The sequence below is a fragment of the Artemia franciscana genome, chromosome 11 (assembly GCF_032884065.1).
Source record: "Artemia franciscana chromosome 11, ASM3288406v1, whole genome shotgun sequence".
Taxonomy (NCBI): Eukaryota; Metazoa; Arthropoda; class Branchiopoda; order Anostraca; family Artemiidae; genus Artemia; species Artemia franciscana.
The window spans coordinates 795,416-807,778 of NC_088873.1; the positions used below are offsets into that span (position 1 = coordinate 795,416).

The window sequence follows — 12,363 nt, forward strand, 5'->3', positions numbered from 1 at the left end:
TTGGGTTACTACTGGCTGCCATAAAAAAAATGCATCTTTTAGATGGTAGGTGTTCATTCAGAAATAATTAAGTTTCGTCTGTTTGCTCAAACAGACAGATTAAAATGTTCCCTTTGAAAGTCATCATAAACTGCAATAGAGGAAGAGGTATTTTTGGTTAAACAACAATAGGTAGGATTCAATATGACTCCAGTGGTAAATTTGAGCATCGAATTATCCAAGTTACGAGTTTTTGTTTTTCAAAAGAGAAAGCAGGGTCTTTTCACTACACAAAATTATGGCACATTTTTTTTTTTTTCATTTGCAAAAAAGAAAAAAACAATCATTAGAATTAATCTGTAGTCTCTTTTTTATTTAACAAAGCCTATTTTATGTAATAAAACGTCGAGAAGTTGAAAAATTAAAAAATCTAGAAATCTGACTTGACCACAGATCATAGAATGCTGCCTAAATCTCTGGAAATCGCCTAATTTAAAAGCCGCCTTGATCGGAATCGAGGTGTTCCGATGATAAAGGATTGCGATTGCACTTCGGATTGGATGATCCTTGTGATCAAATGTAAATTGGGGTAGCTCAGCAGCAATACTTTTTTTTTAGTTAGGTGATGACTTTCAATAGGGAATCCCTTTCCTTAATATAATTCAGGTTTCTTCAGATCCCCTTTCTTTTAGTAACACTGAGATTGTTTTAAAGCTTAAAGTGAAGGATCTTGTAGTCTGTATAAAGAAAAAATATAAAACATTTGAAGACAAGGCGAAAATTATCCTTTTAGGCCACAATTTATTTCTGTTTTTTAGTAACAGTTCTGGCTCTTGATGATTTACTGGCTAAATTATTCAGCAAATGTTTTTGTATCTTTTTTTTTTCTTTTTAAGTGTTTGATCAATATTTGATATTTTTTGGTTGTAAGCGTTATCATTTGTCTTTTCTTTATATTTATATCATAGTCTACTCCTCATTTTGAGGGAAATAAAGAAAATAAATAAATAAAATCCTTCTTATTTCATGAAGAAGATATGCATAACATGACTTGGTAGGAAGTAATTTATTTTCACAACATCGTCGCGATTTGGTTCTATAATGTTTTCCCAACTTTACAACATGTATTTTTTTTCATATAGCATAAAACTACATGTAAAATAAGTCATTCTTGAGACAAAACTGAGTTATTTCATATCTTATGTTCTGAAAAGTATAGGACTTGTTTCAAAAGACCTGTTTCTTGATAGATTTCCCTGCTTGCAGTATTTTCTTTCATAGAATTGTTTTAAGTTTTGAAGCTAAGGGCATTTGAACAAGAAGACAATTGTCTTCTGTGAAGTCATAATTAAGTAGCATCTAATTTTAAGACATTCATAGGTAGCTCTGCCTACGCTTTATGATAAACTGTACCAGCTTTTGTTAAAAACAGTTTCACATAGGATTATTTGGTGGCCATTTGAAAAGTAGCTTCGAAAACTGGAATTAGGCTTAGTTAATTTAACCGAAGAGGGCTCCATTCTAATTTTCGAAAAGTTGCCTGAACTATAAGCTAACCAAATAGCGTTATTAGGGTCTTTCTTGAGCTCTTCATCGTATTTCCATGTGATAGCAGCACCAAACAGATTTGAAGCCAAGGCATTCTAGCTATTCAATAGTACACTCCTCTATGACCTTGGTCCCAACCAGGGTTGCAAGCTCTTTGTTCCTCAATGTCTCAATTTCGATCTTTAGAATAACATTTTGCAACCAAATGTGTTATTACCAAGGCAAAATCCTGTCTAAATTTTTTAATACTTCCTATTTCATGACTTCGAAGGAAAAACAAGATTCATGAATGTCCTAGCTTAGAAACTCCTTCAAACCAAAACTACTTTACTACACTTAATTATCGCCATTGTTTTCAGAAACAATACAAGAAACTGCACCAAAAAAGATATTTTTCGAAAAAATTAATATTTGTATTAGGTTCTTTTATGTTTTCTTATCATATTATGTTTATTTACAGTTTTTTGATCGAATTTTTTCTTCTTTCATCGTAATTTTTGTGTACTTTGCAGTATTGTTTCGAGTTGCGACAATATAATAAAAAAGAAGTTTAATTTTGATCATGTTCAACAATTTGCAATACCTGCGATAAAACTTAAAAAATAATGGTATTTTATACATTTCAGCGCAAACATACGTTGCAACAATAAATTTAAGGTTTAAAATTAAGCACAAGTAACAGTTTAAAGGTTTTTATCCATACACCGTAAAATGGAAAAAAAACAACAATTTCATTTGATATAACTAAAAAAATCATGAGACATGTCTTATATATTATGTGTTACAACAAAGTCTATAATTGAGCTGCATATTTTAGTTTTTACCTGATAGTTTTAAAATTGTATCTTCAGATAAAAATTTTCTCGGAAAAGCTTAAAATACTATGCATTGTCTCTTTAATAAAAGCGGCGTATTTGCATTTGTCATTAGTCTAAATGCCGAGTACAGATAACTGAGAAAACATATAGTATTTATGATTCACAAATATCTCTTGACAAGCTAAAACATTTTCATGTGTGGTGGAGTAGCAACGTGAAACTGAGAGAAAATGGAACATTAAAGTTTGCCTAACAAATTTAATTCAAGGATGTACTCAAAGAGGTACATGAGAAAATGCTGATTACTTTATAGACAAGATCCGTATGAGGCTACTCAAAGCTGTTCCTGGGGGCTAATGGCGCCCGGGGTAAAGCTAATTACAGTGCTACCTCCTGAATCAAATATAAGCAAAAAATGATGAATCAAAGAGAAAAATTTAATCAAAGTAGGAAATCCCTCGGCCAATCCCCCCTCCAGCTGAGTCTTCAGGGACAGCTGACCCGGTGCCCCCCTAGGAATGGCTTTGTGCATACTTCTCAAATTTCGATAAATTAGTTGTCAAGCTACCCCCATTGCATTCGCTTTAATCAAAGAATTTAGTCACACAAACACACACACACACACGGCCTGCTTTTCATAATTCTGTGTCATAGTTTCCATAATTTTTGTTTTTACAGAATTATATTATCGTTATGTTTCGGTATATTCCATTAAGATTAGCCCAACTTCACTTCTTGGGTGTGTTTAACAAACAAGTACTCCGATACCTTTTAATGTTTAAAGTTGTTCAAAATTCTCCACTTTTTGGCATATTTTTGAACTGCTTTTTCGATTGCACAACTTATCTATTGTGATGCCATTTTAGTCGGAAATCTGATTGCTTTTTTTCAGACATATTTAAATTTTCTTCACATGTTTTTAGAATAGCGGTTCCAGTGGCTAGTTTTTCTGAAGAAGAAGTCAAAGAGGTGAAAGGACTTGTTGTTAGTCCATATACCTCCCTAAAGTTTTTGGAATTGGCAGGTGAGCAAACTAGCTCAAGGAAATCACAGTTCTTCTCTTATCTGTGGTAAGTTTCAATCCCCGTCTAGTCATGTTATGTGGTTACTTAAATGAATAGAATTCTAGATGAGGTGTTTTACTACCTCAGAAAATATATTAGGTGAATGAAACTCATAAATATTTCCAGACCATAAATTTTGCGTATGTCCTGTGATATAGGCTATTACAAAACTGAAAGAAAATGATGAAATAACAGAAATATTAGTAAAATTCTAGTTTATTGACTTTTGGCTATCTTGGAAAGGGGTTAGGTTAGGAAAATGAAACTTTCAGGGATGGGTCTACAGGCTAAAGTATATCCTGGGAAGGTATTTTGAAGTACCCACCTCCACTCCATTTCCCTCTAGAGGCCCTGAAATTTGCCTACATGACAGGTCTATACCTATTCAAATTTTCACAAAACAATATTTTACCTTAATTTCCAGTTACCAGTTGCTTTTTCTCTGCCTTTAGTTCTAAAAACGCAATTCCTGTTATTTGAGTAGAATTCTGAGCCATATCAATGTTTTTTTTTTCAAAATTTAGGAAATGTATTTGCATATCTTTAAAACCTTATAAGTTGGGATTGAGCAAAGTTGTGAAGAAACAATTTTGTTGTATTTCATTCAAGTAGAAAATCTATTTTGCAAGGTTTCACTTTTATAACACACATATTTTTAAAGGTCAGGACCCTCTGCATATGCATATTAAAGATATTTGCATATCTTCAAAACCTTATAAGTTAAGATTTAGCAAAGTTGTGAAGCTGAAACAATTTTTTTGTATTTCATTCAAGCAGAAGATCTATTATTCAAGGTTTCACTTTTACAACACACATATTTTTAAATATCAGGACCCTCTAGAGGGAGAAGGAGTAGATTTAGGTACTTCAAAATACCTTCCTGGGATATACTTTAGCCTTTAGACCCATCCCTGAAAGTTTCATTTTCCTAACCTAACACCTTTCCAAGATAGCCTGAAGTCAATAAACTAGAATTTTACTTAAATATTATTTGACACTTACAGGATGTTTCTGTTAATTGTGTTATAAGATTGCAAAAGCCTGTTTTAATAAAGATCCTGTAATATATTAGAATATTCTGTTGAGACAGAAATATAATTTTAAGGCTATATCTAGGACCATTTGTGGTAGGGGGCTCATTTTCCAAACATTAACCATGATGTTTGAAAAGAGAACAAAAAAAGGAATCTGATAGTACTGTTTTTTGTTAGGCCTATTATGTATCTTTAGAAGTGGTCACCACAAAATATTTATTGCAGTGACCTAGGGTAAGATCTCTAGATCTTGGCCAGATGCTCTGATTAAAAATTATGTTTCCTATACATAGAATGCAGACTATGGCACTATTCTTAGACATTAGACCTATTTGTGTAGTGTCAGAAAGTTGTGATTGGCTGGTCATTTTTACTGACTTTTTTTTTTCCAATAATCAGTATAATATCCATTTTGAATACAAATCTTTACAGCTCAATTCAGCCCAAAGAATAGCCTATTAGTTCACGTTCTTGTAAAAAAAAAATATAGCTTACAACTACTTGGTAATCTAGCAGAGAAAGGAGTAATACAAAAAAAAGCGATAATATGATTTATGTACAAACAGAACTCAGAAGTGAGAAATTAACAATTTAAATTATTATTATTATATATATATATATATATATATATATATATATATATATATATATATATATATATATATATATATATATATATATATATATATATATATATATATATATATATATATATATATATATATATATATATATATATATATATATATATATATATATATATATATATATATATATATATATATATATATATATATATATATATATATATATATATATATATATATATATACAGTCAGCATCTATTGGTGTGCATAAACATGTCTTGACCAATTTCACTCTGCTGAAACTTCTTTTCACCATGACCAATGCTGTTTTTAATGTTTGTAATGCTGTCACAACCCTCTGATAAACTGACCAGAGAGTTGATAATAATGATTAGACTGCACACATTTCACAAAACAGGTCCTCAAAGACAGTTTGATCAATAAAATCCATTGCTCTCTCCAAAAAATTTTGTCTAGTGACATCTCTGGTCAGTGGCACACCAATTTCCAGGGAACTAATTACTTGTACATCACAGATACATGTTTGTTTTCTTTTTTATGGCACTTGGTATTTGCAGCATTATGGACTAACCCGCTTGTTTATGCTTATGTTGTGCCTAACATTGCTTGCTTGTGCTTATATTTTGTAATTGTTCTAGGTGCTTGGGTTTATAAATAAACTATAAATAGTCAAATGCTACATGGTGTCAGACATCATGGAGATCACCCACCCGTCAATAAACTGGAATGCAGACAATCTCAACTCAGAATGGACCAGAGTTGAAAACCACGCAAAGCTCATGTGCCAAGGCCCCCTTGCTGACAAGTCTGAGAAAGTAGCATGTGCCTACCTCTTAATCTGGGTTGGTGCACAAGGCAGAGAAATCTTCAGCACTTTTGAGCTTGCAGATGAAGAGAAGGACAAAATCGAGATCTACTTCAAGAAGTTTAGAGACTATGCTGCCCCCAAAAAGAATCAAGTGTTCTCCCGCTATGTTTTTCAGAAAAGAGACCAGAACGACACAGAAAGTACTGACAAATACATAACAGAGCTCAAGATTCTAGTTAAACCATGTGGATACTTAAGTGAAAGTGAGATGGTAAGAGACAAAATAGTTAGTGGAGTCAGAAATCCTAAACTATGTGAAAAACTATTAGCCGTCGGTGACAGCCTTACTCTGGCCCAAGCTGTCACAATATGTCGAGCTCACGAGTCAACCCAAGCACAACTAAAGACATTCGAACAAAAGGAAATAAAACAAGAAGTGGATGCTGTTGCAAAGAGTCGCTCCAGCTTCTCACTTAAAAAGACAGAGTGTTACTTTTGTGGCGGAAATTACTCACCCCAGCATGTGTGTCCTGCAAAAGGGAAAACATGTGCCAAGTGTAAAAGACAGAACCATTTTGCAAAAGTCTGCAAAAGTAAGGCGGTGAATATCATTGGAAATGAGGCCACAAACACTCCAGCATTCACCAGTGACCTGTACAACCAGGAAGAAACAGAGGTGTTCCTGTATGCCATCAACAAGGACTCCAGCAAGGATGAAATCTTTGCTGAGATTTCTGTTTGTGGGCAGATCCACATTGATTTCAAGATCGATACGGGTGCTCAGGTCAACATCCTACCTTCACAGTACCTGGACAAGCTGTCGCCAAAGCCAAAGCTGCTGAAAGCCACGCAACGCCTCACCAGCTACTGTGGATTGACAATACCCTATGTAGGAGTCTGCAACATTCCTTGTCGCTACAAAAATGGGCCTACACAGCAACTCACCTTTTATGTGGTTGAGTCAAACACCACACCTATAATTGGGTTCAAAGCACGCAAAGACATGAACCTGATAAAGCTTGTTCTGAACATTGAAGAATCACCAGTCAGCAAATATAGTGATGTTTTCAAGGGTATAGGCAAACTCGAAACAGAGTGTGAAATATACTTAAAAGACAATGCAACACCCACAGTACATCCAGCTAGGAAAATACCGCTAGCCCTAAAGCAGAAGCTCAAGACCGAGTTGGAACGCCTAGAAAGTCTCAATATCATCGAAAAGGTCAGTGAGCCAACAGACTGGGTTAATGCCATGGTCATGGTGGAGAAAAAAGATGGTGGTGTGAGACTATGCATCGATCCTGTTGACCTGAACAAGGCGATAAAACGCCCCTACTATCCGGTCCCATCTTTTGACGATGCCGTTGCTGAACTGGATGGAGCAGCAGTATTCAGCAGGCTTGATGCCCGCTCAGGCTACTGGATACTTCCACTTTCCACGCGATCCTCCTACTATACAACCTTCAGCACTATCTACAGCCGATACAGATGGAAGAGATACCCCTTCGGCCTAGTGTCTGCGCAAGACGAGTTCCAGAGAAAAATGGAAGAGGCGTTTGAAGGATTGGAAGGTATCAGAATACTTGTAGATGATATTCTGGTATATGGAAAGAACCGCGAGGAGCACGACCAGAGACTATCCGCCGTTCTTAGAAAAGCCAGAGAAAAAGGAATCCGCTTCAACAGTGAAAAATGCGAATTTTCGAAAGACAAAGTCAAGTACTTTGGACATATCATTAGCAGAGACGGGATAAAACCAGACCCAGAAAAGATTAGGGCTATACAAGACATGCCAAGCCCACAGTCTAAAGAAGAGCTACAGACACTATTAGGAATGCTCAACTTCCTATCGAAATACATACCCGACCTATCCTCGAAAAATAAGCCACTGAGAGATCTTACTAAAGCCACCAATTTCAGATGGGAAACCGATCACGAAGCAAGTATGAAAGAGATCAAGAGCTGCATTTCAGAAAATCTAGCTTTCTTCGACCATAAATGCAAAGTGGTTGAACTCAAGGTTGATGCTTCAAAGCATGGACTTGGAGCTGAGCTCTCCTCAAATGGGAAGATCGTAGGATTTGCATCTAGGGCCCTTAGCACGACTGAACAGAACTATTCTCAACTAGAGAAGGAACTGTATGCGATCGGGTTTGGGTGCAAACACTTCCATCACTACATCTATGCAAGAAAAACCATCATGACAACAGATCATCGTCCATTAGAGACCATCTTATCGCTACCACTCCATACAGCACCAGCACGACTACAGCGAATGATGATTCAGATCCAGCCATACAACATCGAAGTACACTATAGCCCAGGGTCAGATATCCCAGTCCCAGATGCACTCTCTCGACTACACCTGCCAGACGTTGATACCAAAATGCAGAATGACATCGAAGTTTTTGTGCATACAGTGATGAAATCCTTGCCAGTGAGCGACTCCAAACTAGACAAAATACGCCGCGAGACAGAAAAAGACACTCAACTCAAGGCAGTCAAAGAACTCATACTCAAAGGATGGCCCAGTACACGCCAGTCGTGCCCAACAGATGCCGTTCGATTCTGGAATATCAAAGACGAACTAGCAATCCACGATGGGTTAGTTTTGAAAGGTCAACGAATCGTCGTACCCCATCCTCTCAGAACCAACATAATTCATCAGCTACACTCAGCACACCTTGGGATCGACAAAACCAAACAGCGCGCCCGGATGATTGTGTACTGGCCAGGGATGAACGCTGACATTGAGTCCTTCGTCCAAAAATGTGAAACATGTGCTAAATTTGCAGCAAATAATCAAAAGGAACCGTTGATTAGCAACCAGCCGCCCTCACTCCCATGGCAACACATTGGCATTGACCTTTTCGACTGGAACAAGACCTGCTATCTCATCACTGCCGACTATTATAGCAGATACTTTGAAATAGACAAATTGTCAAGTCAGACATCAACCACAATCATCGACAAACTGAAAGCCAACTTCGCACGTTTCGGAATCCCTCAGCTGATAACTTCAGACAACGGCTCGCAACTTTTCTCACAAGAGTTCCGAGATTTTGCGCAAGAGTGGGGAATTAGTCTGAAAACCTCCAGCCCCATCTATCCGAGATCAAACGGTCTGGTGGAGAAATCAGTACAAACCTGCAAACGGATACTAACCAAAGCGAAAGAAAGTGGAAACGACCCACATATTGCACTTCTAGAATATAGAAACAGCCCAGTTGACGGCCATGCCTCACCTGCTCAACTCCTCATGAGCCGCCAGCTACGGTCAGTCCTACCATCAACATACAACCAGCTAAAACCAAGAGTCACCCCACTTCAGACCTTCCTACAACACAGATCGAAGGAACAGGAAAGACAGAAACACTATCACGATAAGACTGCGAAACCGCTACGTGAACCTCAACTGGAAGACCAAGTTTTTATCCAGGAGAAAACAAACAGCCCCTGGACCAAAGCGAAAATCATATCAAGCCATGAGAACCCCAGATCATACGTAGTGGAGACAGAAGACGGTTCCAGGCTGCGACGAAATAGAGTCCATATCTCCCGCCATTCCTTTCCCGTAGCCAAGCAAGAGGTCAGAATCCAGCTCACCACACAGGACGAAAGCAATGACATATCCCAGCCCATCTTAACCGAATAACCCAGCCAATCCGCACAGACATCGAAACCTCGCCAAGAAATGTTCCGTTACCAAGAGAAGAAGGTGAACCTTCTGACCCACCCCTTGTCCCACCAACCATCGTGCCTACGCCTGAAAATGCCACTCCCGACTGCCCAGCCACAGGGACTAAATCCCCTACTACTACATCAAAGGTGATGCCGCACACCCGCAGCGGCAGAGTGGTTAGGCCACCTAAAAGGCCGGATTTGTAGGCAGACCGCCTTTCATGAAAAGAAGGGAGATGCAGCATTATGGACTAACCCGCTTGTTTATGCTTATGTTGTGCCTAACATTGCTTGCTTGTGCTTATATTTTGTATTTGTTCTAGGTGCTTGGGTTTATAAATAAACTATAAATAGTCAAATGCTACAGTATTTAACAAGTGACATATAGCACTTGCAGTTTCTGTCAGTTGGTCTGTCTGTTGGTCCTGTTTTTGCTGGTTTGGGCACTTCCAGATAATTTAGGATGGTGAAAGATGGCAGGTATATCAGGGACCAGACAAGATTAAATTAGAAATAGTCTCTTCCCTGATTTGACCATCTGGGGGGGGGGGGGGGGTAGCAAGCAAACAAGATAGTTCAGAAAAATTCTATTTGCTAATAAAACAAATGATTCTTCTTCTTAATTATGGATTGTGGTCTAGGGGTAGAATTCTCACTTAGGGTGTGAGAGGTCTCAGGTTTGAATCCTGGATCACCCCAATTTTTACATGAAGAAGATCTGAAACTAGATATATGATCAGTATAGCAATTGCTGAAAGTTGGCATGGCATATCAGGGACCCAACCAGATTAAACTAGAAATAGTTGCTTTCCCAATTTGGCCATCTGGGGGGGTGGGAGTGGAAGGACAGATAATTTGGAAAAATTAGAAAAATGAGGTCTTTTTAACTTACAAATAGGTTATTGGATCTTAATGAAATTTCATATTTAGAAGGACCTCATGTCTCAGAGCTCTTGTTTTAAATCCTGACTGGATCTGATGATGTTGGGGGGAGTTGGAGAGGGAAACCAGAAATTTTGGAAAATGTGCTTAGAGTGAAGAGATTGTAAGGAAACTTGGTTGGAAGAAGCTCTTGGCTCTTCTGACCTCATCACAGGTGCCATATGAGCTCTTAGCTCTTGTTTATTAACTAATTTTAAATGCAATATCCCCAAATCAGTAAGTAAATATGGTGAGCCACTCAGTAAACTCTATCACCCCATCCCAAAAGATTTTGGTTAATAATGATTCTGGTCATTGCCAGACCAAATCCATGGGGAGTAATTACATATACTTCTTAGTTTCAGCCTCTTATGTCTGTGTACTTCCATTATAGGACTACTCATATGCAATTGCCACTGATTTTATATTTTCAAATATGAAATCTTACCCTGCAATGATTGCTCAATCCCAAAAAAGGAAAAAAGAATTAAAATAAATTAAAAGTCAAAAATAGATGCTATGAGATATTCATAATTCATTTATTTCAAAACAGCTTTTCATAGTATTAGCCTTGCCTATATATATATATATATATATATATATATATATATATATATATATATATATATATATATATATATATATATATATATATATATATATATATATATATATATATATATATATATATATATATATATATATATATATATATATATATATATATATATATATATATATATATATATATATATATATATATATATATATATATATATATATATATATATATATATATATATATATATACTATCTCTTACAACAAAAAAGGAGAAAAAAGCATGATTACTGTCACTTGTATAAAACAGGATAAAAGAATTGCCAAATTGATTCCTTCTGCATCTTGTTGGCTTGAACTTGTCCATGTGTCAAGTATTGGCTTTGGGCCAGTAAGAGGAGGCAACAATGCACTGTATTTTGCATTAGCAAGGAGTGACTGTCCGAAGTTGCATATTCATGTTACAGTTGCAGTGATATATGTGTTATATTTGGGACCCAGTATGATTTTGTTGCTTGTCTTTGAACAGCCTCAAGATCATCACTTAAGTAGTCAATGTTGTGTGCCTATGGTCCCCAAACAGGACATGCATATTCTAGCAAGGGGTGTATATAGTAGATATGGGATAGTCATAACTGATTCACAGGGAAACCTAGTCAGAGTGTAGTTGGTGATCACAAAGCATAGTTGTCTTTTTTTCACAAGGTTAGAAACATGGTAGCTTAAAGAACAGTAAGTACTGAAATTCACACCAAGAATAATTGCTGTTGAAATGGTAGGGAACCAGGGTTTGGGACAAGCTACTTCTTTTTAAGCAGATTAAAACGCACCACTTTTGTTTTATTGATGTTAATTTGAAGTCCTTTATTCCTGCACTGAGCAGTGAAAGTGTCTTTCAATTCACCTTGGAACTGGGATATTCTTGGGATTTGATTGCTCCCCCCTCACAAACCATAGCCTAGCAGGCTATGGTTTGTGATGTTCGTTTTTCCAAATTCTAAGCTTTTGCATTACTTTTAACCAATTGGCTATATTAGAATTTCTGCATATGTCTGGGTTTATTTATCTACGTAAACCATTCATTTTGTATGGACTACATATATGTTTAGTTGTGAGTGTACTGCAATGCACAAGAAAGACTGCCAAAACTGGGAGGTTATACAAAACATTTTAAATATGCTCTAAAACAATTGTCTATCTCTTGATTAGGGCTATATCCGGGGGTGTAGTTACAGACTTTTTATTGGGCGGGCAAGAGGAGGTGCTATTGAAGTAGGCACCATGCAAGCGGTAATGAAGAAAAGGAATTATTTTTTAGTCCCAGGTGTTTTTCATGAAAATTA

At 36.6% G+C, this 12,363-nt stretch overlaps 1 protein-coding gene across 1 annotated transcript in view; it reads left to right on the forward strand.

Moving 5' to 3' along the window:
* The first annotated feature begins 3,248 nt into the window (after positions 1-3,248).
* The window catches only part of LOC136032657 (glutathione hydrolase 7-like), a 104,709-nt gene continuing 95,594 nt past the window's right edge, over positions 3,249-12,363 (forward strand). The window contains exon 1 of the mRNA XM_065712942.1: positions 3,249-3,415. The gene's annotated coding sequence lies outside the window, so the exon portion shown is untranslated. The remainder of the gene's footprint in view (positions 3,416-12,363) is intronic.